The sequence below is a fragment of the Ambystoma mexicanum genome, chromosome 8, assembly GCF_040938575.1.
Source record: "Ambystoma mexicanum isolate Mex_15411 chromosome 8, UKY_AmexF1_1, whole genome shotgun sequence".
In the NCBI taxonomy this organism is placed as follows: Eukaryota; Metazoa; Chordata; class Amphibia; order Caudata; family Ambystomatidae; genus Ambystoma; species Ambystoma mexicanum.
In genome coordinates, this window is record NC_090929.1 from 757,276,026 (window position 1) to 757,302,152 (window position 26,127).

Below are 26,127 nucleotides of genomic sequence, written 5' to 3' on the forward strand. Positions count from 1 at the left end.
TATTGCATGGGTGTGGGGATGGCATGGTGTCATGCTGGGGATGATGATGTGTGCCATGCAAGCATGTGGTCATCCATGGCCCCTCATCCCCTCCCCAGGTGACAGACACCTTGTGGGTATGGGTGTGGTGGCTTCTCCCATGGCACTATTGTGCGCTGCTGTGCAGCCAGCAGTGTTGTGCTGTGGGGTACTGTGTTTGGCTAGCTGCACCCCTGTCATTGTAGGGGGACATGTATTGCCATGTGGGTTGATTGCCATACCAACTTGGGGCAAGCCAACTGGGCCTGCAACATGCTGGTGTGATTGTGACACAGTGTTGCGGTTACTCACCCACCACATTGCCTCTGGCACAGGGTGCACCAGCAGGGGTGTGGTGTGCATGGCACTTGGATTGGTCTCTTGCCACCCCTTCACACTGCTGTGATACTCAGGGATGCCCTTGTTGCCCTGCCCATGGCTACTGTGGAGGGGGCTCATGTGGCACCCTATCACTTCACCCTGATTGTCCTGACCAGCTGCTGAGTCTGCTGACGTGTGTGCCTGTCCACTGGGGCATCTTGTGCTAGGCTGGCATTTGTGCATGGACTTGTGCTGAGGGAGGTGTTTGACTCGCCTCCTGCCTGCTGGCACCCGCCTCCAGACATCCGACTCCCTAAATGGCCTCCTTGTCGAGGATGGTGCAGCACATCTCCCCCAAGCAGTCAGGGCAAGTGGTTGAATAGTTCCAGCTCTAGTTTCCAGGGACTCCTGGTACTGTTGGGACAGGAGTCATTGCACTCTGACCCTGAGATCATTCCAGCACTTCCTGCAGTCCTCGCCAACACGGGGAACTCTGGACACTGCTGTCACCTTCCGGCTGATGGTGTACCAGATGGCTACTCTACACTTGGCCTGTATCTTCCTCTGCCTGCTGCCATACAGTTTGTCACTGTGTGCCACAACTTCATCAGTGAGGGCCACCAATTCTCCCTCACTGAACTTTGGTTTATGGAGATGATTTTCATCCACCTTGCCTCAGATTCTCTCCTGAGACATTTTGGAGGAATTGCAGGTCCGGATGGCTGCAGGAAGTGAAGATATTTAATGGATTGTGTTTTTCTAAAGGGCCACCATTCCGGTGATGATGCAATTTCCGCTGGTGCTATTAGCGCCGGGTTTGGTGGTGGCGGCGCTATAAGTACTGGTTTTCTGGCGGTTTGATTGATTGATTGTGTATTTATTATGCGCTTATACACAACAAACCCCAACCATGCATGGGAGGGGAAGATATAGGGAACACACGACAAACGATCTTACTAGGCATGGTACATTCAGATTATGCAGGTGAACAGAAACAGGTAGTGCATGGGGGGTCAATAGGGACCAAGTGCACCCAGTACCATCAGAACATAGGGTTAAGTGCAGAGGGATACCACTCTCATGGGTCGTAACCGAAGTGCAGTAGTGCTGCGGCAAGTGCAAGGCTCGGGGCAAGTGCGGAGACTGGCAAGGAAGCTTGGTACCTGTGAGGCTTTGGAGGTGCACCAGGCAGCCAGTCGGCAAAATTGAGCAGAAGTAGAGGAGAGAGAGTGAGAGAGCAGAAAGAGGTGGTTAGCATGGGAAGGGGAGAGAGAAGGAGGAGGCGAAAGGGAAGTCTTGAGGAGTTTCCAGAACTTAAAGAGATCCAGCACAAGACGGAGAGAGGCAGGGAGGCTGCTCCAGAGGGAGGCACCTGCAGTGGATTAAGAGCTCGCCCCAAGTCTCTTCTTGCAGAAGCGGCTCACCTGCAGGGAGTTGGAGGAAGACGCGCGCAGGGTTCGGGAAGGTGAGTATTTAGGAAGAGAGCGTTGCAGATAGAGTGGGTCCAGACCCCAGAAAGCCTTGTGGACAATGCAAATGGCCTTGAACTTAATCCAACGGGGAGCCATCGAAGGGATTTCAGCGCCAGAGTGATGCAGTCCCTGGGCTTGAGGCCAAGAAAAAGTCTCACAGTTCTGTTTTGGATGAGTTGAAGAGGACGGACGGTAGAAGAGGGCAGGTTGCGAAAGAGGCTGTTGCAGTAGAGGACCAGGGCTCTGGAGATGGTGAATCTCTGGAGGAAGGTGAGAAAAGCTAGAATACCTCTCAGAAGGTGCAGTTGGTAGTGGGACTTTTTGGAGATGTCCCTAATGTGAGACGAGAAGGACAGAGTGGAGTCGAAGATGACCCTCAGATATTTTGCCTCGTTGGTAGGTGGAGGCGCAGGGCCAAGGGAGGCTGGCCAGAGAGAAATAGAGAAGGTGGGAGCAGGGGTCCTGATGAGGACAGTCTCTGTTTTACTGGCATTGAGGCAGAGATTGTTTGCAGCACACCACAACTGAATTGCGGACAGACAGTCAGGTATGAGTGAGGAAGCGGAAGAGGGCGAGGGTAGCCTGAAGGAGAGCTGCTTGTCATCCGCGTTACACTGAAAGTTGTAGGTGAAGGTGGCTAACATACAGGCAAAGAGGGCCATGTAGCCATTGAAAACCCAGGGGGATAGGTTAGATCCCTGGGGTATACCACACATAGAGAGAGTGATAGGGGAGAGGAAGTACCCCAATTCCACCTAGGATGGGCAGTCGGAGATAAATGAGATTAGCCATGCCAGGGCTTGATCAGTGATGCCCAGGGTATCATGGAGTCGTGCGATCAGGGTGTTGTGGTTCACTATATCGAAGGCAGAGGAGAGGTCAAGTAGAATGAGGACAGAGGGAAAGTTAGAATCAGGGTTTGAGAGCAGATCTTCACGGGTGTTCACAAGAGCAGTTTATGTGCCTCTGGATGCTCTAAAGCCAGACTGGTGGTCATGGAAGCAAACAACAGATTCAGTGTGGAGTGTAAGCTAAGAAATAGCCAACTTCTCCAGGTGTTTGCCTAGGAAAGGAGTGATAGAGATCAGGTGATAGCTTGCCGGAATGGAAGGGTTAGCAGAAGGGTTTTTGAGGAGAGTGCACAAGGGAGTGCTTAAGAGCAGTGGGGAAAACTCCAGTGGCGAAAGAGAGGTTGCAGAGGTTGGCCAAGGCTGGGGCTAGAGAGTCAATGTTGCCCTTAATGGTTTTGGAGGGACAGGGATCCACCTGTTTGGAGGAGGCTTTCATAGACCAGACTTGTCTAGTGACCTCCTCAGGTGTGACAGGGGTGAGAGAAGAGAGAAGAAGGGGAGGGGTGGGGGTGGCCAAAGACGGTACAAGAGGTGTTGGTGCATGCAGTGGTGAGGAAAAGAGAGAGGATAGGATGTCCTATGTTTTGAGGTGAAGTGTGCAGCCAGGGATGAGCAAAGGGCCTGGGTGGGGGCGATGGTGGAGGAGGCTGCGGTATGGTTGGCAAGTTCCTTGCAGACATTGAAAAGTTCTGCCGCATTATTGGATGCCGCAGAGATGTGGGCTTGAATAAAGACTCTTTTTTCGGAGCGGATGCAGAGTTTATACTGCCTTTGAAGGAGGCAGGAGGCCAGTTTGGCAGAGGGTGCGCTGAAGAAACCCATTTCCGTTTGGCTGCCCTGCACTTGCGTTTAAGGGCAGCCAGTTCGGAGTCATACCAAGAGTTGCACTTTTTGGTAGGCCTCAGTCATACCCGCATGACAGGGGCAAGAATATCGATAGTGTTGGAAACTGAGAGGTTGAAGTTAGAGAGGGCAGTGTTAGGGTAAGAGTCAGCCACTGGAATAGAAGGAGCAGACTAGGTAGAGGCAAAGGCAGCTACTGACACTCTTTTCATGGGTCGGACGACTTTGTAGACGGGAGGCAGTTTCAGGCTTGCTGATGCAAGAGGAGAAGAGAGCTTCAAGTGAGAGGAGAGGGGAGAGTGATCAGTCCAGGAGAGAGAAGTAGCGAGAGGGATAGATAGAGGCATGTCATTTGAGATGAGAGCATCCAAGGTGTGGCCAGCACTGTGGGTTGGGCCAGAGGGTAAGATAGAAAGAGAGAGATTGAAAAAATTGCGGAAAGGTCCTGAGGAATCTGGTGAGTCGAGATGGATGTTGAGGTCACCAAGTAAGCGAAGTTGAGAAGAGGAGGAAAGGAGAGAGGAGGCAAGGTCCGCCCATTCCGAAAGGAAGAGTGAGGGTTCACCAGGTGGTCAATAGACAAAGAGCTAGTTGAGAGGCAATTATTTAGACAAAATTACCACCAGGTGATCATAGCGTTACTGCCGGAGTAGGGGGCGTGTGCACACCAGGTTGTGATACAGCACTAATTGCGCTGCAGGACACGGCGGTATCACTATCGGCGCCCAGCGGTAATTGCACTGATTTAACGCTGAACTTGTGATGAGGCCCTGTAGAATAAGTACAGTGAAAGGAGAGGTCCGCTCGAGGGCGGGATTGCGCATGTCCATACAACACAGAGCCATAAAACGGGAGTCAAAATTTTCAAAATGTGTCCTCGTATTTAAAGAAAATGTGGATTGTATCTCAAAGTTCTTGTCCCATATTGAAATAAAAAGTAGGTTATTACTCCTAAATATGTCTAACTACTGAGCACAAGTCAAAATGTTATCTTCCCAGATTTCTTTATTGATGGTGACGAAAAGGCAAATTTAAAAGCCAAAATGTCTAATCTGAGTAAAAGCTTAATGCCTATGCACCTGCACTTATGTATATTTTTTATTCTCCACTGTTTAAGACTGCAGTTGTTTTACAATGAATACATTAGAACATAATACATATGTACAAATCCACACTGTATGTAACCCCGCCTTGCAGCTAAATATTATATTTCGCATGAACAACAGAATATAGCACCGAATAGATACAGCAATTTTTAAAAGTCAAAACATAGAATACACAAGCTAGAAAAAACAACTAGTTAAATCCCTGAAAACCTGCACAATTTTCAAAACTCTCATAGCCTATCATAAGAAACGCTTAACGTGAGCAGGCAATCTAACTGTTTCGTATTTGGCAAGTTTAAATAGGTTTTTGCTATCTAGAAATGTAAGGTGCCCTTATCTTCTCAACACGTTCTCAATGGCAAAACCTTTGGAAGGCCAAAATATACTGTTGAACAGTTTGGTGGACGGTGGTATAACCTCAAATACATCGGATTTAGCCTTCACCTAACATACCATTGCAAAGCTGTAGGGAACATACCTCTCCATGCTGTGAATTGCAATAATGGAGTCTACACAACACCAAAGCCAACATTAAGCACTGTTATGGTTGACCTTAACAAATACAGCCATATGGTGTACCAGCTGCAAATGCCCATTAGTCTACTTGTCTATGCTGTGGGTCCAATTCCGGATGACCTGGTTGCAGATCAGGTGACTTGTGAGTCAGGGGCGGACCCCCAGAGCAGCACCAGTCCGAGGCAGCCAAACACATTATGCATTTATTTTGCTTTGTTGGTAGTGGTTGAGACACACATTCGATGGCTACGGGGATTTGTCCTTAACGCATAGCATTTATTACCCACATATCAGAGAGCGCAGCAGGAAATTATTTGCATTTACGGATGGAAAGGAACTTGGAACGTGTGCGGGTTAGCTGCAAAAATGTGTTGTCATGAGGTACACTGGCCTAGGTATTAAGGAGGAGAGGGGGTAACCGGGAGCTTGGTTCCCCAGACCAATTGATGACTTACAAAAATGCATATCTGACATTAACTTTGAGTATTTGAGAATGCTAATAAAGAACAATTAGGGCACGCCTACAAGTTTAAAGTGTGCAACTCATGTGGAAGTTATATTTGCGGTGCACTGGTTACTTGTTCCTGGTTCCCCAGCGGAATACAGCTTCCACCTGCAACCCATTAGTGGGCGGAGGCTGGCAATTTAACTGGAAACAGCGCTCCCCCAGAAATGTTGTGCTATGTATATTGCCTTAACCTGGATGACTTCCAGAGCCTTAGCAGGATGGGCCAGGTCAAATCCAATAAACTGTGCATGAGGCTTCAGAGCTGATAAAGGCCCAGCAAATACTAATGTAAAACGTTTCGGTGTTAGCACGTGCATTCGTATGCATAGGTTTTTAGACTATTGAAATCCTGAGGTGGGGTTAGTACATGCATGTCAGGGGAGTGATTGAAAGGGTAGGGGTGCCAGGAGACTACACATTCTCACAGCAGTTCTTAAGTAGGTGCTTTTGTATGTAAAGGAGAGAGTTAAGCGTAATGTGTCATTTGTATATCAGCTTTCACCATTGCTATGGTCACAACACGCTGTAGTTTGAATGCCCTCTTGGGGGACCGAAGTCCATGGTATGGGAAATTCGTGGAGATGCTAGTATGCGTGTGTGCATTATAGCTAATACAAGGACATGAATGGGTGGCCACGTCCCTGCTAGCCACCCATCTCTAGTTGGCATTTGGGTGGGTGGAGAGAGGTAGTCTAGAGAGGTAGTCTAGAGGGGATATGCAAGAGGATAGTCGTTATGTGTGTAGGCTCAATTACATTTTTTGTTGTGAAATATAGCTGCATTCTCATGGCAGAAGTATTGTGCAAAGTGTCATTCAAGTTGTGTATGAAAGCAGATGATGCCACGTCCTGTGACGTCACGTGGGAAAGGGCGTGTGCCACCACTTCCCGTGATGTCATTTTGGGGAGGGGTGAAAAAACAATACACCACTTCCTGTAATGTCATTTGGGGATGGGTCAAATGACATCACTTCCTGTGATGTCATCAGGGAGGTCAAGAGCCTTGTGATGTCACTTCAGCTAACCCTGGCATTTTGGTGAAATTATGTCCCTGCTGCCACTGTGGGGCGCAGCTGTGGGTGGTGGCAATAGTGGGCTGGGAGTTGCGTCCTCCCCCCCCCCCATGTGTCCCTGAAAATATTTGGGCCCTGGCACTTATTTTTTGCAAATGAAGCCCTGCATTAATCACTTTATTTCCTTACGTTGGAAACACCGAATCATTCATTTCAGTGCTCTCAAACGGAGCCTAAAACACTTGAATGGGCTCCATGATGCTACGCTTGTATTTTTTTACAGACGGTCCATACTTTTCTGGCTTGAAATGCCATTGATGCAGTCAGAATATTACATGGGTACACCAAACCAAACAAACATAGGCCAGGGGCATAACATTCTATTCCAGTAAACCCACACATGACCATTGAACGCCTTCATTGTAATTGTTTATTTAGCTATATGTTAGTTATAGCTTTACATGCCATGTATTGGTATCATCAGCAGCACACACACTTGCATGCCACATGGGTACCAGCATATGCCAAGTGAAGCCTCAAACCTCCATGCACTGCCATCTCATGATAGGACATTTCCATATATGCCTGACGTTATTATTATTTGAACAGACTCATTTGTCCTGGTGCTGCCAATACATGTCAAGTTCAGTCTCAAAGGCCCTAGAATTGCCATTGTATGATGATGCCGGACCACAATGATAGGTGTCCCCTTCATCATGTGCATCAGGGAAATAACCATTGAATAAACACAAATAATGATGCCTCATGGAACTGTCATTCATTCCAATTATTTCATATTCAGGGCTCAAGACAGTAATGAAAGGTGTGATGGGTCAGTGCAAACTATGAATTCATTATAAAATCTGTATTTTTTATTTTAAGATATGCATGTAAAATTCCAAAAAAACAAAGTAAAAATCCTTCTGAATTTCTTATGAACAATTCATATTTCTAAAAAACACCTTTTTCATAAATATACAAAAAGCATATTCAGAAAGCATTTCAAATGTGCAAGAAACGCCGAATGTGCAAGTGCAAATACGCATATAGAAAAATAATTGCTATTCACTGTGCAAGAGACGCAGAGTATACATGCGCAAGTACCCATATAGAAAAACAATCACTATTAGCTTCCTACACCAACTCCACTATGTTAGTGTCAATCTATGACAACTATAAACTGAAAGTCAAATCCAATCTTTACCACAACCCTGACTCATTTCAAGCGTAAGTCGACAAAACGTATTCGAGAGAAGTATATGGATGACCAACGTCCTCTATTTTGAATTATGAATATCCACTTTGCACTTAAATTTGATAGAATTTGTATCTAGTTCCATCAGAGCTGATGTCCGTCTTCTTCAGGACTTGAAAATGACAAAATAATTTAAGCTTATTTGACAAAGATGTTTTATATTTATTTATCTTCTTAATGTGTCTTTCTTTTTTTCTTTTTCTTTGTCTTTTTGAAACACACCATCCCGTTGTACAGTCTACATAGATTCTATAAAAAAAATATTAAAACCAAAATTAAAAAAGGAGAAAACACTGCCCATTCACGACTCTTTATACTATCTCATGAGTTCCCATTATAAATGTTTAAGAACGTTTACCCATATGTTTCTTCTTGGTTGTGTGACGGGGCATCTCCGTCCTAAACCGAATATGCAGGTAAACCTTAATTATATGCAAAGACAAAGCAGACAATAGGTAATAAACCTCTTATTCTGATCTGTGTAACCATACTCGCGCGATAACCAAAGGATATACAGCACGAGTCACCAACCTCTGCAGCATGTATCCTGCTCTTTTTTTCTTTGCTTTGTGCCGATCAAATCTACTTCGAAAAAGTACTCCTGTTCCTCCTCTCATATAGCTTTGACTTGCATTTATTCAAAAATACATAAAGGTGAATACTTTGTATTAGCAGGTGCGTTATTCAATGTAACCTGAAAGAGAGGTTCTAATATTCTTTGCTAGTATTCCAAAAATGTCCAAGAATGGCTGCATGTCATCACATACAATTCCAATATCTCATGCAGCTTTTGCTTACATCTATGCACACAAGAGTGCATTATATAAACTCAAGAAGTTTCTCAGTCATTCTTTAAGAAGAAACGCAAATTTTATGTTATTGCACTGATTATGTCAAAGTTTCGCATGTCATTACATGCAACATTAGTCTGTGCCGCTTACCTCATAGAAGTTTATATAAGGATGGAAATATGTCCATTGGGGGCTATCTCTGCATTTCTAGTCATGATCCTCCCTGCAAAAACGGACCGCACGGTCAATAGCCACGTCAGTCCATCGTCTATTCTACAAAGTTAGAGTAGCAGCTGTTGCCTAACTTAGTTAGTAATACCACATCAATTCAGCATATTCTTCTCCTACACTATGGTCAAAATGAAAAAGCCATAGAAAGAGGCCTATGTACGTAAGCCCAAAAACCAAAAATGGGAGGCCATAGAAAAAGGACTCGGTGCGTAAACGAGTGTCTTCACATCCATCTACCTACAGCGGGAAGGCGTAGTTTCAAAACTGGATCATATTCATCAATATAGTACCATCAAAATATTTTATTGCTAACAATGTATATCACAATAAATGTGAAATATGTGAAAGGTGCCTCGAAAAAGGTAGCCGCAGCATGAGGGATATACATCCCTACTTGCATGTCCTGGACAACATTCCTAAGAATATACTAATATGTCAATAGAAGCATTCATTCCGGGTAGACTATTCCACATAGAAGATAGCGATCATGCTGCAGGATGGCATATAGTATGATGGTGGTACAGAAGATGTTATAGAGTATTTTTCATATACGGGTTAATTCTGAATATGTGTAACCACCATTTATGTGTACAAGCAATGTAGCCATTCCTCCTGTTGGTTCAGTCCATTAAGATAACTCTGGGTAGGGTACAGCCACCATTGTTCCCTCTGAGACAATCTGGTAGCTGCATTACGTCCATCACTTCCCCATATTTCATCAATGGCCCACCAGAGGGTTGCAATCTGGGGATTCTCTTTGTCAGCAACCTGAAACGTCAGAACTTCATCCACTCTACTGCTACTGACTCTACGCTTAACCGCATGCATATTTATAAATGGATTCATCCCACCCTTTACTATATCAAAACACTCATCGCCACCCTGGTCCTCAGAGACTGGATGAATGCTCCAGCCACCTGAATGGACAACCATATCTACTTCTTTGCTCCTCTCAATAAGGAATCAAGTCGTACCACCCATTCCCTAAACGCTCTTACATATAGCCTACTTCCAGGCACTGCCTTCAACGAGGGTGACAGTCCATACAAAACCTCTCCCTATTTAAATTCCTTCTTCAAACTATGAACTAGCCCATCTTCTGGACTGGCGGAAGCTATCTCCAGATACCTACAACCTCACACTCTATGCCTCAAAACTCTCCTCAGCGTACCAACCCATGTACACCCTGAGCTTTCTCCTGCTTTCACTCCTTCACCATCCTCGCTCCTCATCACTGGGACTCGCTACCCCAGAAATTAAGGGCACTCCAGCAGTGACATATGGACAACCTGGGACACAATTCTGAACAGTGGGTCAAACTGGGGCAGAATCAAGCACAGAATGGCAAATAGGTGTGGAATGTGGCAATGAGAGGCACATCTGAGTAGATCTTTATACTGCAGGGAGCACTGAGGTATAATTGGGAGTTGAGGGGCACATTGGAAATTTGCTATTTGAAGCCCATATCAGCACTGAGGGCTGACTCGGCCACATCTCAGCACATCTCAGCACAAAGGGCAAGTTTGTGGGGATCTGGGCACTATAGAGAAATGTGGGGCAGAGCTTAGCATTAAGGCTGACTCGGGCACATCTCAGCACATCTCAGCACATCTCAGCACAAAGGGCAAGTTTGTGGGGATATGGGCACTATAGAGAAATGTGGGGCAGAGCTTAGCATTAAGGCTGACTCGGGCACATCTCAGCACATTTTAGCACAAAGGGCAAGTTTGTGGGGATATGGGCACTATAGAGAAATGTGGGGCAGAGCTTAGTACTAAGGCTGACACGGGCACATCTCAGCACATTTCAGCACATTTCAGCACATCTCAGCACAAAGGGCAAGTTTGTGGGGATCTGGGCACTATAGAGAAATGTGGGGCAGAGCTTAGCATTAAGGCTGACTCGGGCACATCTCAGCACATCTCAGCACATCTCAGCACAAAGGGCAAGTTTGTAGGGATATGGGCACTATAGAGAAATGTGGGGTAGAGCTTAGCACTAAGGAGAGGAGCAAATGGGTGCAGAACCTTGCACTGATGTGCAATTTGGTTCAGAACTCACCAATAAAGAGAAAACTGGTGCCTCCGTACCGATGGGACAGTTTAGGCACAAATGGGCACTCTGTGGAAATTGGGGCACAACCCGGGCAGGCAGGGGCAGAACCAGTCACTGCCCTTCAGATTTGTTGCAGGACTTGCCTGTGGCAGGCAACTTGGAGCAGAACTTGGCATACATTGCACAGAACCCAAATCTAATTTGCAAATGGGGGAAAAGTGGACACTGAGGGACACATTTGGGCTGAACTTGGAACTGAGGCACACTCAAGCGCAGCAGTTGTTGAGAACTGTGTGAACAAGTAGCATGAAAATGTGTTTTGCAGCAGCAATTTTGTCATATATTGTAGATGTGAGCATCATGCTTTTCTTTAGGCACACATAGTAAGAAAACAGGATTTACCCTGACAGTGCTGGCATATATTGTTGAGACAGACTTACTGTTATTTGTACTGTGCACCATTTCGAATCAGGATTTAAAAACAAAATAAATCTTGGGGAGAACACCCCAGGAACCCTCTCAGTTATTTTTGTCACACATATTCAGAGAAAACATGCATGCATCACAACTTATAGAATTCACCAAACTGCACAGGCTAGTAACATTACTTTGAGGGTCCCTGCTACATTTCCTCGTGGAGGCATGTTCAATAGCGCTCATTGTACACATCTTCATTCTAGTGATTGTCCCATCACATCAGCCAAAGCAGCATTTGTGGTACTATTTGTTTGCTTAATGATTTGTGAAGGGAAGCAGACTTGAATCACTCTTCACACCACCTGATGGGCGGCATCCTGCTCTACTATTCCAGTAAATGTCCCAGTAATTGTACTTCCGCCGGATCAATATCCTTCATTCACCGCAGACCCGTTTATCTTGCATGCAAGGTTCTTAATGTGCCTCTCCTCCACTTTCGAGGTTATTAACAGCTTCCTTTGTTTCGTCTACCTCCCCTTACTATCTTTTATCTCTGTCCATTTGCGCTTCTTTAAGTAATCAATTAATTTGTGTTAAAACACTTTACTGTTATATGCGTGAGTGACGGACATTTTATGATACATTTACAGTTGATATCAGTACAGTTCTGAAATCACAGTGAAAGGAATATAAAATATTGCTTTAATTATACTTCAATGCTTATCTTGCATAACCCTCAAATGTCACTTTGGCCCTTGATAATGTGATTTATTGATTTTACATTGAAAATATCATACGTGTTATTCTAGAACACAGAGGCAATAAACAAACTTGTTTACAATGGTGACTGCTCAAGCAGGTCCATCCTTAGAATACACAATTATCATTGCAGTTTTTTTATTAATTAGGCTCCTTCCCCGATAACACTGCTGTTTGCGTCTGCTCTTATGAAACAACACTTGGAAGGAATACGATTATAAAAGTCTAATAGTAGATAAAACACGAATACAACTCTTCTTCAAGAATAACAGGCATCAGCATTGCATTTACCTCAGAAACATATATCTTAGTATAGCAGGCACCCCAGTGTTTAAGGGTGCACAGGACTGAAAAAAGCCAACCCGAACTTAGGTAGTGCAAGCCCATTCACCCATAAAAAAGATGCCCACTGGCATAGTAAAAACATAATGGTGGCACACAGGGAAGGGGTGATGGTCCCAAAAGTGCACCATGGAGGTTGGACCTCACAAAGTATCTGAATCGTTTCGTTGGCAGTTACACAATGTTGAACCAGGCTCGGGATGCTGTGTTTGTTGCTCAAATAAGGTTGAGATGTGACAAGTTGTTCTGGTCCAAGTGCTGATTTCACATTGAGTCTGTTCAAAGTGGAGTTCTGTGTGGTTCTGGGACGACACTTGAGTGATGTAGTTCAAGGAGCTCACCTGGGTCGGTCCAAAGGTCAAACCAGTTTGAGATGATGGTTACTGCTGGGTGGAGTAAACAAGTAACATAATGCTTCCAGCGGTTCTAGTCATGGTCGAGGGTAGTTTGATGCAGTGACCTTGGTGGTTGCGATGCATTGTTCAAACAGGTGGTGGTTCAAGCCATCCACAGAGGCAAACTGGTGTGTGAGCCAAACAGATTACGAGGTCTCCTGGTACAATGCTGCATTAAGCCCATTCGATGAATGCAAACCCGTGGTTCTAAGAAGTCTGAAGAGTGTGCCCAAACCAGCACCGCAGGTGCTGATGGTTTTAGGTATTCAAACACGGTTGACTCGTGTGTGAAAATGGTTTGAAGCTACAGAATACAGGATTCCAGCTGCTTATTTTCTCCTGTTGCTGCAATCCAGGGGATCAGGGACAAGATTAGTCATTTTCCTCTTCACTCCCAGGACAGTGAGACTAACTGGCACATGCAGGAGTCCTTAACCCACAGTGATGAGCCTGGTTAGCACTGTACCAGTGCAGTTGGCAGAGAATGTAGTACTTCATCCAACAGCAGGTCATCTCCAAAGTCCGCTGGGATGGGTAGGGACCAGACCTTGCCTCTGCCTTAGAACACCTGTGTTCACCTGTAACAGAAGGATTTGGAAAGGACTACTCGCCCAAAAAGGTCCAAAGAAATTCTTCTGTCCTTAAGAATCCAAGATAAATCAAGGAAGGAGTGGGAGACCACTTCCTTATCCACTGTCGCCTTTTAACACACTTCCTGTTGTAAAAGGCCATAGGGGAATGGTTAAAATCAAGCTTGCTTTAAGGGGTCCAACCACTTTCAAGGTGACAAGTGACTTTTGCCTTTTTGCATCATTCCTAGGATGTTTTGCTCTGCAGAAAGTGTAGGATATAAGAATGAACTGGAAGAACACACAACATTCACATGGAGGAACCCTTCCTCAAGACCCTTTTGTCCTGTCTGACTGGCCTAACTCTGCTGCCTTAAAAAGCCTGCAGGTTCAAAGGGTCTTTGGTATGCAACACCATGATGTGAGTCTGGCCGTTTTCTTGTGGATGTGCCTGTTTGATTCATAGTTCCCAAGAGATGTCCTGCTGGGTGCTTCCTAGGCTGGCTTGGTGTTACCCAATCTCCTAAGGGACAAAAGGAGGCATAGCCTTGCTGCCTATTGTCCTGATGACTGAGCATAGATGTGCAGTCTATCTTGAATTCACATAGTCTTTCCATGGCTGACCTGAGCCCACATGATTGGGTTTTAATAATTGTGTGAACTATCAGTTCACACAGTGAAACCCAGGTATGAATTAATGTTAGAGATTATCCTGCCACCAGATGGCTAGTTATGCACAATAAGTATTCTTTTGGTTCAGAGGTGCTGATTCAAGTACAGCGTCTGCCTGCAGTGATTTTGCTTTCACAGCAGCTATCAAACAGGGCACCTGCAACCTTTGAACCTGCTCTGTGCCACAGAGGACCAGGACCTGCAGATCAGGAGACTGATGCTGCAGGGCACATGTGTACACTATGCATTTGGCATGGAGTTTTCTGTATTGGGGTCTGCTTTCTGAGATGGATTACACACCTCACTGAATTATTGATAAACGTATAAAAGAAAGGACTTCTACACCCTTGCCAGATGGCAATCCTACACACCCAAACACTTGAAAGACTATTAAGAAATCAGTTACTCCAACTTACCTTTGACTTAAACACCATCTCCAAATTTAAATCAAGGGTACTCATATTCTTTAATCAGCACCCCGGTGTCTGTTTAATCCGACCTCATAACCCAGGTTCCACTGCCTGATATCCCGGTAATACCGGAATATCATGAGGTGCAACGGAATGGTGAATCCCCATTAGTACGGGACTCCACGGGAATGGGGACACTGAAGCACCGGCACTTATGTTAGTGGTGCCAGTGCTTCAGTGAAAACTCTGCCGGTAGGGGCTTGAACTCCCAGCAGGTCAGGCATACTGGGAGTTCTGTGCCCCCGGCAGACTCGCAGTTTGGTGGTCCAGCCAGGTTGCTGGCACGTTGCTACCAGCACCCTTATTTCCAGACGGCCATACTTGTAACTAGGCCCTAAGTACATAATCAGCTCATGCATCAGATCTACCTTAACATTGCACCATCGTCAGAGGCAATGGAGTATGGGCTGTGCCTGAATGGTGTCACTTATGAAATCACATTCCAATTCAAGATGTACTCCAAAGTTGGGAGGCTCGCAAGCTAATTCCAGCACTTTTTTGAAATAAATTATTTTTTACAGTCTGAATTGAATTCACATTACTATAGCCCCGCAGCTCCATACCATACTTTACTACTGAATCCACTTTCCTATTATATATTTTTAGTGCCATGTCAACTGGTTTGGTTTTAAACATTCCCATGGCTCTGGCTACCCCACCAATGACTTGCCTGAATTTCACAGGTTGTGTTTTTACATGCTGGTCACAGGAAAAATTTGATACAAATCTAACCCCCAAATAGTCAAATCCAGAGACTCTCCGAACCATTGTTATACATAGTAGGACATTTTGATTGGTGCTTTCCCCTAAAACAGATTTAACGGTGCTGGTAAAACCGTACCGGCACAGTTTTCCGGACTGGCTAAATGCGACTTCTGGGGGTGTGCAGTGGTACACCCGTCAGGTCTGACCTGGCGGGCGCAACGCCACTGGCCGCAGACTTACATGGAAACACCAGCACCATTACCACATGGTGCCAGTGTTTCCATGGCCCGACTCCACAGGAATGGGGAGTACCGGAATGCCGTCTCCGGAATTATCAGACCACCGGGGCTGTAATGCCCCGGTAAGTCTGGCAAGTCCAGAGCCGGTAAATCCCTACGGTCCGGAGGCAGCCTGCCGGTTTTACCAGCATGGCTATCGCCGGACTTGTAATGAGGCCCAATGACTGCCAATTTCTGGGCATTCACCCAGAGATCCAGGTCATTCATGAACAAAATGTAGTCATAAATGAGTTTCTGCAATGCGCGAAGCATACAAGCAAGTAGAATTGTGTCATGCGCGTAGACCAAGAGCGGCAGAACTCTATCGCCCACCCTAGGAACATCTGGAGTTGAATTTAGCAAGCACTCATGGAGGTCATTAATATATAGAAAAAAATAATAAAGGGGCCAGAAAACAGCCCTGGCACTCTCTTGTCTCCACAGTGAAAAAGCAGTATAGCGCCCGTTGATCCCACTCCTCACACATGCTTGGCTCGACTGATGCAGTCTGATTAAAAGCTCAATTATCCCACCAGGGCAATTGATGGGCCTGAACACCCTCACAGCTTCTCCCTATTGACTTTGTTGAAGGCAGTGCTCCGATCCATGAACGCCAGAATAAGTGTCTCCTCTTTAACGATCAAAGAGTGAGCCACTATAAAATAAAGGTTAAGGGACTGTTTGGTGGTGCCAGACCCTGGCTAAAGCCTAATTGGGGAAGGAATATTATTCAGGGCAGCCCAATCTTCCAAACTTGCTATAATTGCACGCCAACATTTTTTTTTCTTTTTTTTTCTTTAATCTAAAAGAGAGATTGGCCTATACGAGACGGCAAAGGACCTTTGCCCTTTCCTGAAAATTGAATGTATAGTAACGTAGGACCATGAAACAAGGATCGGGCCCCCTGTACTTATTGCATTAAACCCTAGCATCAGAATAAGAGTCAACCATGCACTGCCTTTATCACGGGATACATCCAGATAGGAGTTAAAAACATATTCCATGATGCAGGGCCTAGAAAAAGACATCAAAATACAATCTTAATTTATTTAATAATGTGAAACAGTTTAAATATAAACTTTACACATATTAATAATAATAAACGAATGATGAATTTAACAGATAATAGAAAGAAAATAGAAGATAAGAGAAATAAGATTAAAGTAGAAATAAAATATTATTATTAAAAAAAACAGAAGAGAAAGAAAACAGAATCAAGGAAACTCAGGCAGAATTGGGAATACAATCACCATCGGCAAACTTTTCGTTCAGACCCACCCAGGGCATACTTCTGGCCATCAAAATATGTTGCAGTTTAATGGGCCTATGATTAGTATTGTCCAGTGGGGTGACTTGTTAATAAGACTCATACATTCTTCAGGAACACCCAACAATCACTGCCACTAGGGGTTGAGCTTCGGGAGAAAGCTGTAATACATCATGGACAGAGCCCAGGTCCCTTTTATAGTCCTTTTTCATCTGCATTCCACTCTGCTGTGTCACCAGTGGGGGGAGGGGTATGAACCACCACTCTTATAGCCTCTTTGCCCTTGCCAGCCAGGCCTCTGCAGGGGTCATCAATTTTCCAACAGTCCCAAATTGAGTGCCTTCCACCTTAGTGCCTCCATTCATCTGATTTGGCAAAAGATATTTCTTGGGTGATCTCAACCAATCATCCAATATGGATAGGGTGTTCAAAATGCCAGATTTAAATTTGAGCATATAATCTGTAAGAATTTTACTTTTCATAGGAGATCTCCGTTGGCCTATTTTAAGTTTTAGTAAGACAGTATTCACATTGGCAGCATCATCCAAACTACCATCAGCCACTGTCCCCAGTACAAATACCATCATGGCTGCTAGTTAGATGAGCGTCAGGGCAGGAGGACAAATTAACAGGGCTGTCCAAAGAGTGAAATAGTCTGGGACCCTGCAAGGGACAGAGGGTTACTTCACAGTGAACCACACCAGTAGCTCCTAGATCAGGATAGGGGTTTAGGCCCGTAGAGATAACAGGAGCCCGCAGGTTGTTAGTCCCCCCTTTGGCCGGCAAGGGCTTCTGAGATTGAAGGCCAGCCAGAAGAACGTTGGTAGTAGTAGATGGAATCGGCCAAAAAAGACGACTATTAAAAGCCCAAATTGGAGATTTGGCCAAATTTCGGCTTATGAAAATAAAGAACGGCTGAAAAGTTTGACCAAATCCCCCATTCGGTGGTGGGGACTGGGTGGGTGTCCAATGCACCCTTGTTCACTATATTGACAGTGGGGTTGTGGGGGTGTGCTGCAAAAAAAAAAGGAAAGGACCCTGTAGCGCCGGTTCCCGATCACCGAAGTGAAAGGGAACAGGCGTTGCAGGGGCACAGTGAGTCGGCAGCAAGGTAAGTAGGGGTGGGGGTGTGGGTGGGGGCGGGGGCCAAGGCAGAAATAATTGTGATCTCATCTTTGATGTCCTGTGTTTTAGTCTTAGCAACGCACGTAGATGGCGTGAGATATGGTTGCTTATCTTACTATAATGGGGGAATGTGCAGTGGTGTTTGGTTGCACTGTGAAGTATAACATTCCTTTAGTGACATTTTTTACTGAATGTACACATATATGTATGGCAGGAAAAGAAAAGAAAGGGGCTAAACAAGTGATGTCGTCATTGATGTCATCATTGACATTTGAGATGACATCTTTCATGGTCTGGGTGTTAGTGTTAGCAGTGCACAGGGGTGGTGGCAGGGTTGGGGGCTTAGTGTACCATAACTGTCGAATTTCAGGGGTTTTTTGGTTTTCATTTGAAGCATGAAGAGGAGGTGGAAAGTATTTTTTTTGTGAAGTGTACAGGTTTTTGTTAGGGCAACTTAACCATAACGTCCCCTCAACAAAGTTTTTTTTGTAGTGAATTTTACTGGTTTTTGGGAGGGCAATTTAGCCATAACGTCCCCTTAACAAAGTTTATTTTTAGGGAATTGTACAGGTTTTTGGAAGGTGGAACTTAAGCATGACATTGTGGCAATGAAGTTGTTGTGCAGAATATACACTGTAATCATATGATTTTGAGAGATTATAGTGTAATGTACGTACTTGACATACATTTAACATAGAACATACAGAACCCCCTCCCTATTGATATTGGAAAGGGACGGACTGAGCGCCTCTTTGCGAGCGGGGGCAGACAGAATCAACATTACCCAAAGAGGCGGGGGTAGCTGAAAATGTGCTATTGTCTTACACACAGTGTGCAACGTAGAAGAAGGACATAAAGATATTATAAGTAGTAATAAGTAAACATTGAAACCTGAAGCTGGGAAAAGAAAATGACACATTTAATAACCATGTAGAATGAAGTGGATGGTACCATAAAAAAAAGAATACCTCCAGCGTAATCACTTCAAAGAAACTCGGCAGCCTGGAACGACAGTGGAAGGACGCAGTAGGACGAAGGAAGATTACAGGAAAAGAGTGAGTGCAGGTCATTTTTTTATATGGGTGTGGTTTTTTTTTGGTATGTGATGCAGAAATAATAATTTCTTTCTGTTGTTTTGACTCAGAAATGGCTAGTACTTTGGAGTGGCTGGAGAAGTATTTCCCACATGGGGAAATGTCTGAAGACAGCGACAATAATGGTACACATTGCTCTGCATCTGGAAAATAGTGACCAGTATTTTATATGCATTTAACTTCTGTATTTTCTTTTTCAACAGACCAGGAAAAAAAGAGGAAAGGGCAACACACGAGACAGAAGAATACAAGATAAAAAGGAAAGAGCAGGCAAGGGACATATTTAATGAGAATTTTAAAAGTTTACGGGAGTTTGTGGAGGACTGTGTGAGAGGAAAAGTTTGTTACCATTGCCCCACCTGCACCTGCCCTGCTTCTCCATTCCCTAGTGACCCATCCCCAAAACTTCAAAAGGAAAATAGACGTTTTGACGAAATATCCATCCCTTCTTCCCCTCACAAATCTTCTCCTCATAAGCAGCCCATGTTGAATCCTAATTCCCCCATATTTGTTTCAGTGTCCGCTTCTCCCGCTATTTCTTTAGAATGATGTGTGTGTGTGTTTTAAATGTTTTTGTACAGTAGTTGTAGAGAAAGAGTTTGTGTTTACATTTTTTTTAAAAAAAGAAGTAAAATGTTCGCGAACAGCGCGTCTGTTCGACCTATCCGCAAGGAATGGAATGTGGGTGCTGTAAAGGCAGTACACCTACCCTTACTAATGTCAAGTAAGATGGATTTGGTGTTTGACTGCACCATCTGTTGAAATTGTGCATACATAAACAGAAAGGGGTGTCCAAAGGATATTATACCTTGCCGTACCGCTTAGAAACAAGATGATACATGCTCGTAGAAAACACCAGATGTCCGCAATGGGTGTAAATGAGCAAAATGGGAGTGTGTGAAGGACAGTATAGCTGTCCGTATCGGGCACAGCCAAAATGGTGCCGTCCCTAGAACAGGCGCTCTGGCCGGCAAGTTCGTAGGCAAACAAAATGGAGTTGTCCTAAGGACACTGGAACTGTCCGTACAGTGAACATAGCAGGTGTGCACATGCGCAGGTCAAACGTAAGTATAGCAAACTTTCATTACTGGCGCGGATGTGTTGAGGACGTCATCATATGACTGTACCGATGCTGAGCGTGGGGACTGATTTGCATGGTTGGTGTGCTTCCGCAACAGTACAAAAGAACTTGTAGACACAAGGCAAAGTATTGTAGAGTGTAAAAATGTAATTTCACATATCCCAGACAATAACTGACCTCAGGACTTGCTGTGTAAAATTTTTGTACCGCTGTGTAGGGATGAAGACGGTCACGAGGCACACCCCTCGACCCCTACAAATGGCCACACCCCCGAGCGCATCTTCATTGTCCTTCTAGCAACAGCAGATTGAGGTGTACTGCCTCTACTGCTGTAGTGACCAACAGGAAACTAATCAGTATGGCTTCCATGGCTGCTGTTGGGTCATTAGCCTCTGCACCACCCCCAAACCCGCCACCACCTCCCCAAGGGCCTGCAGGGAGATATATGGGTGAGGATGTAGCGAGCGAGGAAGAAGAAGAGGAAGAGAATGAAGTGGAGGAACTCCGCACTAGGAGCACTCGGCGGATGTCGTGGGTGTGGCAGTTGTTTTCCGTTGATGGGAACGTACCAAAAGCATGGGCGAACCAATGAAGTGTAACCAGTGCGAGGTGGTGCTCAGTCGGGGGAGATTTGGTGCGTACAGTTTTGGTACGGCAACCATGAAGTGACACCTCACTTCGTTCCACACTGCGGACATTCACAAGGTGGTGCCATGTGAAGAGCGTAGTCGATTGAGTTCGTCCACAGCATCCTCTGTGTCTGAACCTCCCACCACAAGAGACACTCCTGTGGGGGAGCGCCTCCCTCCAACTGCCACACAAGCCATTCACAATGCTGTTGACCCTTACCTTTCAAAGGTGACAGTAGTGTGCACGTATTGTGATGCAGTATTCTTCAGGGGGGAGAGTTTTTGAAGTGCTTTTGGGGCTGAAGTCACAGAGCACCAGAAGATCTGTTCCTTACCTAAATAAAGCTCACCCTAAATCTTTCACTGTTCATATGCCCTTTCTTATCCCCGTGGCTGGTGTCCCTTCCTTACCCTCCTTTGGCCTCTTCTCCTAGTGTGCTGTGTGCTGTTAAGCAATAAATGTAAAAACAACAAACATTACAGAAAAGGCTCTTTTCAGAGCCGCCTTTCTCAGTATTACAATAGAACTATGAAGTGACGGTCTTAGACCCCCGCGGAGTTCTGAAAAAGTTTGCGGACAGTCGTAGGGGAAAAAAAGGGAGGGTACAAGCAGAGCAAACACAATGAAGTGTAGGCTGGGAGTAAGTGGGGGCTCTGAAAAGAGCCTTTCGGTGGTGTGTTGTGTGGGTCAAAAACTGTGGATTGGTGAAAACGGATTGTCAGATAGGTTAGTGTGATTGCAAAAGAGGTTGCAATGCATTTTGTACATTGCGAAGAAAAATCTGATTGCCAGCATATGTGAGGTGGGCCCCATCTCTGTGGAAAATGAAAGTGCTGCGAAACAAAATGTTTTCATTGTGGAAAGAGGACATGCCAACATCTCTTAAAAATGCACACACAGCCTTATTCACATTGCGACTCGCTTTCTCCATTTGTGGACCAAATGCAGAAGAACGCAGCCATATTTGTCTTTGGGCAATACGGGAAAAAAGTATTTGACAATTTGGAAACATGTCCATGAGCTTCACGAGTCCTTCCTTCATTGCAAATTGCAAAGAAATTCCAGATACATGGCCTAAACTGTTTCCTCTGCAATTAATGATCAGTATATCTGGAGGACGCTCTGTTAGTAAAGTAACACAGAGAGGTACCAAGTCCAGCCATTTCATGTCACGCACGCCATGCCAGTGAACTTCCATATGTGGAAATCCGAGATTTGTAGATAAACTGCAGCTTTCTGCATGCACCTTCAACCAATGTATCCATGTGTCTGCCAAAATCCAGATAATCTGTTTTCGAGCATGGAAAGCCATGGCTGTGTGGTCTACTGTGGGGGAGAAGACGGTCTTACTAAAGTACGTCGGTCAGAACACACCTACTGAACTTTATGGACCAATCCCTAGCTCCGCTCATTCTCATTTACATGCGTCTCCACCCCTGAATCCCCGTTGGTGATATGTGCTGGCTGCAAACTACCGCCATGTTCGCGGACATGTACAGGATCAGAGCGTGATGACGGAACATTAAAGTACTATTCCCCTTTTTCCCCTTTAAGGTAGGCTCTGAAAAGAGCCATTTTTTTAATTTTTGGCCAGGTACCATACAAACATCTGGTATTTTATGTATTTTTTTGTATTTTTTGTCCTTGCTTTACTCTTGCAAACATTACATAACCTTCTCTAAAGCAAGCCTTACGTTCCAAAAGAACATCACATTTCCCAAAGAAGATAGCGCAACACCATCTCCTTCAAAGTAATCTGTATTGCTTGGAGCAATGTTATCGTGGCAGCAAAAAAACATACCAGCTCGTAGCATGAATGCACGCATGCCGCGATTGATGATACACCTCCCGATGCTTTGATCTGGACAGAAAACAGAATTGTTGTTCCATTGTACTCTAGGGAGTAAAGCAGAAAAAATGACTTTCGTTTTTGGGAAGATGGTCATGAGTGCTTCAACCAACTGTGCCAAATCTGCCAACAAAGCACGTGAAGTCACGTATCCCAAATGGCAAGCACCGTAGTGCAAAATTACCACATGAGGAGTGGTCATTGTACGCATGTCTCTAAACTTGCAGAATTGCCGCAGCATTGGCATCAGTGTCAGTGCTCCACACCACCTCCACTCCTCTCACATCGAAATGGTTTGCCACATGCCTACTCTCGGCATCGTGTTGTAAGCCTTGCACAAAAATGGCTCCAAGCATCAAAACCCTGACCCTCTCCACCTCTACCATCTTCAGTGTGCGCACCGTCTTTCGACACAAAAGAGTAATGTGAACATCTGATTGGCTTATGCCTACAGTCGCCTTTCCATGCAGGATTTGCTGTAGAAACCCATATGTGACACGCCCTACCAGCGGACAAGCGTTGCCTACGTACGGCACGTAACTCTTGCCAGTCCTTACACCCTTTCTACAGTGGTACCAAAGCGAGTCCCTCATTGGACACAACTAAGCAGTCGCACAATCATCCACCAATCACATTGAACATCGCTAATTTTAACTCCGTTACCAACATTGCGCACTTCAAAATTACTGTTGATGATTATGAATGGAAGTCGCATATCATTGCAAAGCACCTACTTCACAAGCTACTGTGCAAATATTGCTAATTTCTACGTACAGCTCCATGCATGTGCCCCTGCATGAGTATAGAGAACAGGTATGTATATTTTAATCAGAGAACATGTGGAACCCTTATGATTTAATTTAGACAAAATAATGCTGCTAAATATCCATAGGGAATACATAACAACGCTCCCCCTTTAAAGTGCAAGATATCCGATTTTTCATTCACAAATCGCACGACTGCTTACTGTCATCCGCATAACCTGTACATACGTTGCAAGCATGCCTATTGAGGGCAGAACTCAATTTTGTATGTGAAAATGTCGGAGTTGTGTACTCTGTACGGCCTACAGTAATGCTACTTGCAATGTGATTGTATGAGAGTAGAAAGCGCTCCGGACTGCGGTGGTGACATTTCCTTCTGAGGCTCTCCCGATTTTTCGGCATCGTGCTTTTAATTTACAAGTAGAAAATGTTTCCCCGTCTAGTGCTATGCCCTATCGCTTACAAACCTCTCTCCTATGCATAGTACACTTTGTAAACAACAAGGCATTTCCATACTCTTAAAAGTTTTAGCTATTTTGAAGGACTTTCAAGTACCATATTGCAAGTACCATGCAAAGACTGCACAGAGTGTAGTGAAATGTACTGGGTTGAAATATGAAAGTTGAATGCTCTGACGAAAGAAGCACAATTAATGTGTGCAGTATCATCATTGCTGCAAACACACAAAGTAATTGACTTTGTTTTTTTGAATCGCAGTGAAGACTACTCTCCTGAGAATCAACAGCATCTACACTGCAGACGACATATCCGAAGAAACCTGCTCATCTTGCACAAAAAAGTAAGTACAGTACAACTTTTATATTGTAACTACTCCTAAAAGAGGCTGTGTGGGTTATTTGTTTTTTTTGGGCACCAAAGCAAGCATTGATTTGTAAACCATTCTACCTACAAATATCCATTTATTGAACAAAGAATAACAGGCAGAATGGCTGACAAATCCCTGTGTTTGGTACTCAAATAACATATGTAATCCTTAGAAGGTTAGATTGAGAAAAGAAGTTGCTGTAGCAAGTTTTTGGAATTTCGGTTATTAATAATGGTTCTCGTCACAAGTAGGCCACTTTGCACTCTCATCTGAAGCACATTGTAGTAGTATACAAACAGTAAAGTAGCCTTACCAAATCATTGCAAGAGTTCAATGCACGTTGACACACCATGACAAAGAGCTTCCCCATCAGACTCATGCACACATGCACACTGCACACATACATTGGGCAACAGACCAAAGTATATATTTTTTCTCCACAGACACCAAAGAATGCCTACCAAAAAGCAACTCCATAGAAAGGAATGCAGATGTAGAGCAAATAAAAATAAAGGTGCCCAATGTAAGCATCCACCTGTTGTAGAGTTTGTAGAGAATGTTGGCACAAACCAGCTAATGCAGTTGGGTAACAAAATAAAGGAAGTCTCACCTTCTAAAACTGTACCTCCCCCATCATAAAGTGTCACAAAACACAGAAATGTTGTAAAAAAAACGCCTACCAGTACAGCTAACAATGTTGCTAATAATCCTGATAGTGGAAGAAGAACCAGTAGTAAAGAACGTATTTTAACAAAAATGTTTCGTCACAGAGTCCTTCAGAATCTACTAAGAAGAAGACCGAAATCATCCTCACCCCTTAAAACCTAACGTAGAAAGTTAATCCTACAAGCTCTCGTGGACAGTGCAATCCTTCTCAAAAGGAAGTTGTTCATATTAGTGTTAAATAGGATGAAAGCACCAACAAAACTAAGTACCAAACTACAAAAGAAACTCAGCAATAAACGGAATGTGAACAAAAATAATTTCTTACATATTTGTGGTGGTGAATGGAGTCACACAACAACAACAGAGCCATATTTTAATGAAGAAGCATATAAACATAATCAAACAAACACAATTTCCATCCATAGCAGTGGACGAGGGCATGAGAAAATCAATACTACCATTATGGAACAAGAAACACTGCTTACAAAACTATCCCCATAAAACTCAGAATTACCTCTCGATTCAGCAGAACCACACCATCCAGTATACAAATGGCCGTGCACATCAACGTGTGTCATTCCAAACAAAGCTTTCAAATCTTTACGTCAGTTCCTCAATCAATATGTAAAAGGTAAAGACAAAAGTAAAATGAAAGTGCTGCAAAATATGGATATTTGTCCAGTGCGGAAAGACACAGGACTAAAAGGACATTCATTAGCCTGCATTTCTGGGCCTATTTGCAAAAGTACCTTCCATGATATCAAAAGAATATCAATACATCATTCCAATGTAAGAAATTTAGTGTATAAAATATACTATCCAAAAAGTCCAGCTTCAGAATTAGGCAATTTAAATACCACTCTTCTGCATGGTACACCCAAATACTTACAAGAAGAAATTGACTGTATTCAGTAAAAGTATTTTGGAAGTGAGAGCCACTTACAAAATGCAATAGTTTTAGAACATAGTAGCAACAATTCTGCACATAGCAACCTTCTATTACACACATACAGAAAAGAAATAGTAAAATTTAAAAGGTCATCAGCTGAAGTACCAAACCATGTGTGTGTGTGTGTTGCCGCAGAACGTTTTACAAAAGGAACACAAAAAATGTGGACATATCATACAAAATAGAAGACAATGAAGACTCTAAATGTTTTGAATTAGCTTTGTACCTTTTAGCTGAAAACAAATATGAACTAACTGAACGTCTAATATGTTGCAGTCACTGTACTGCAA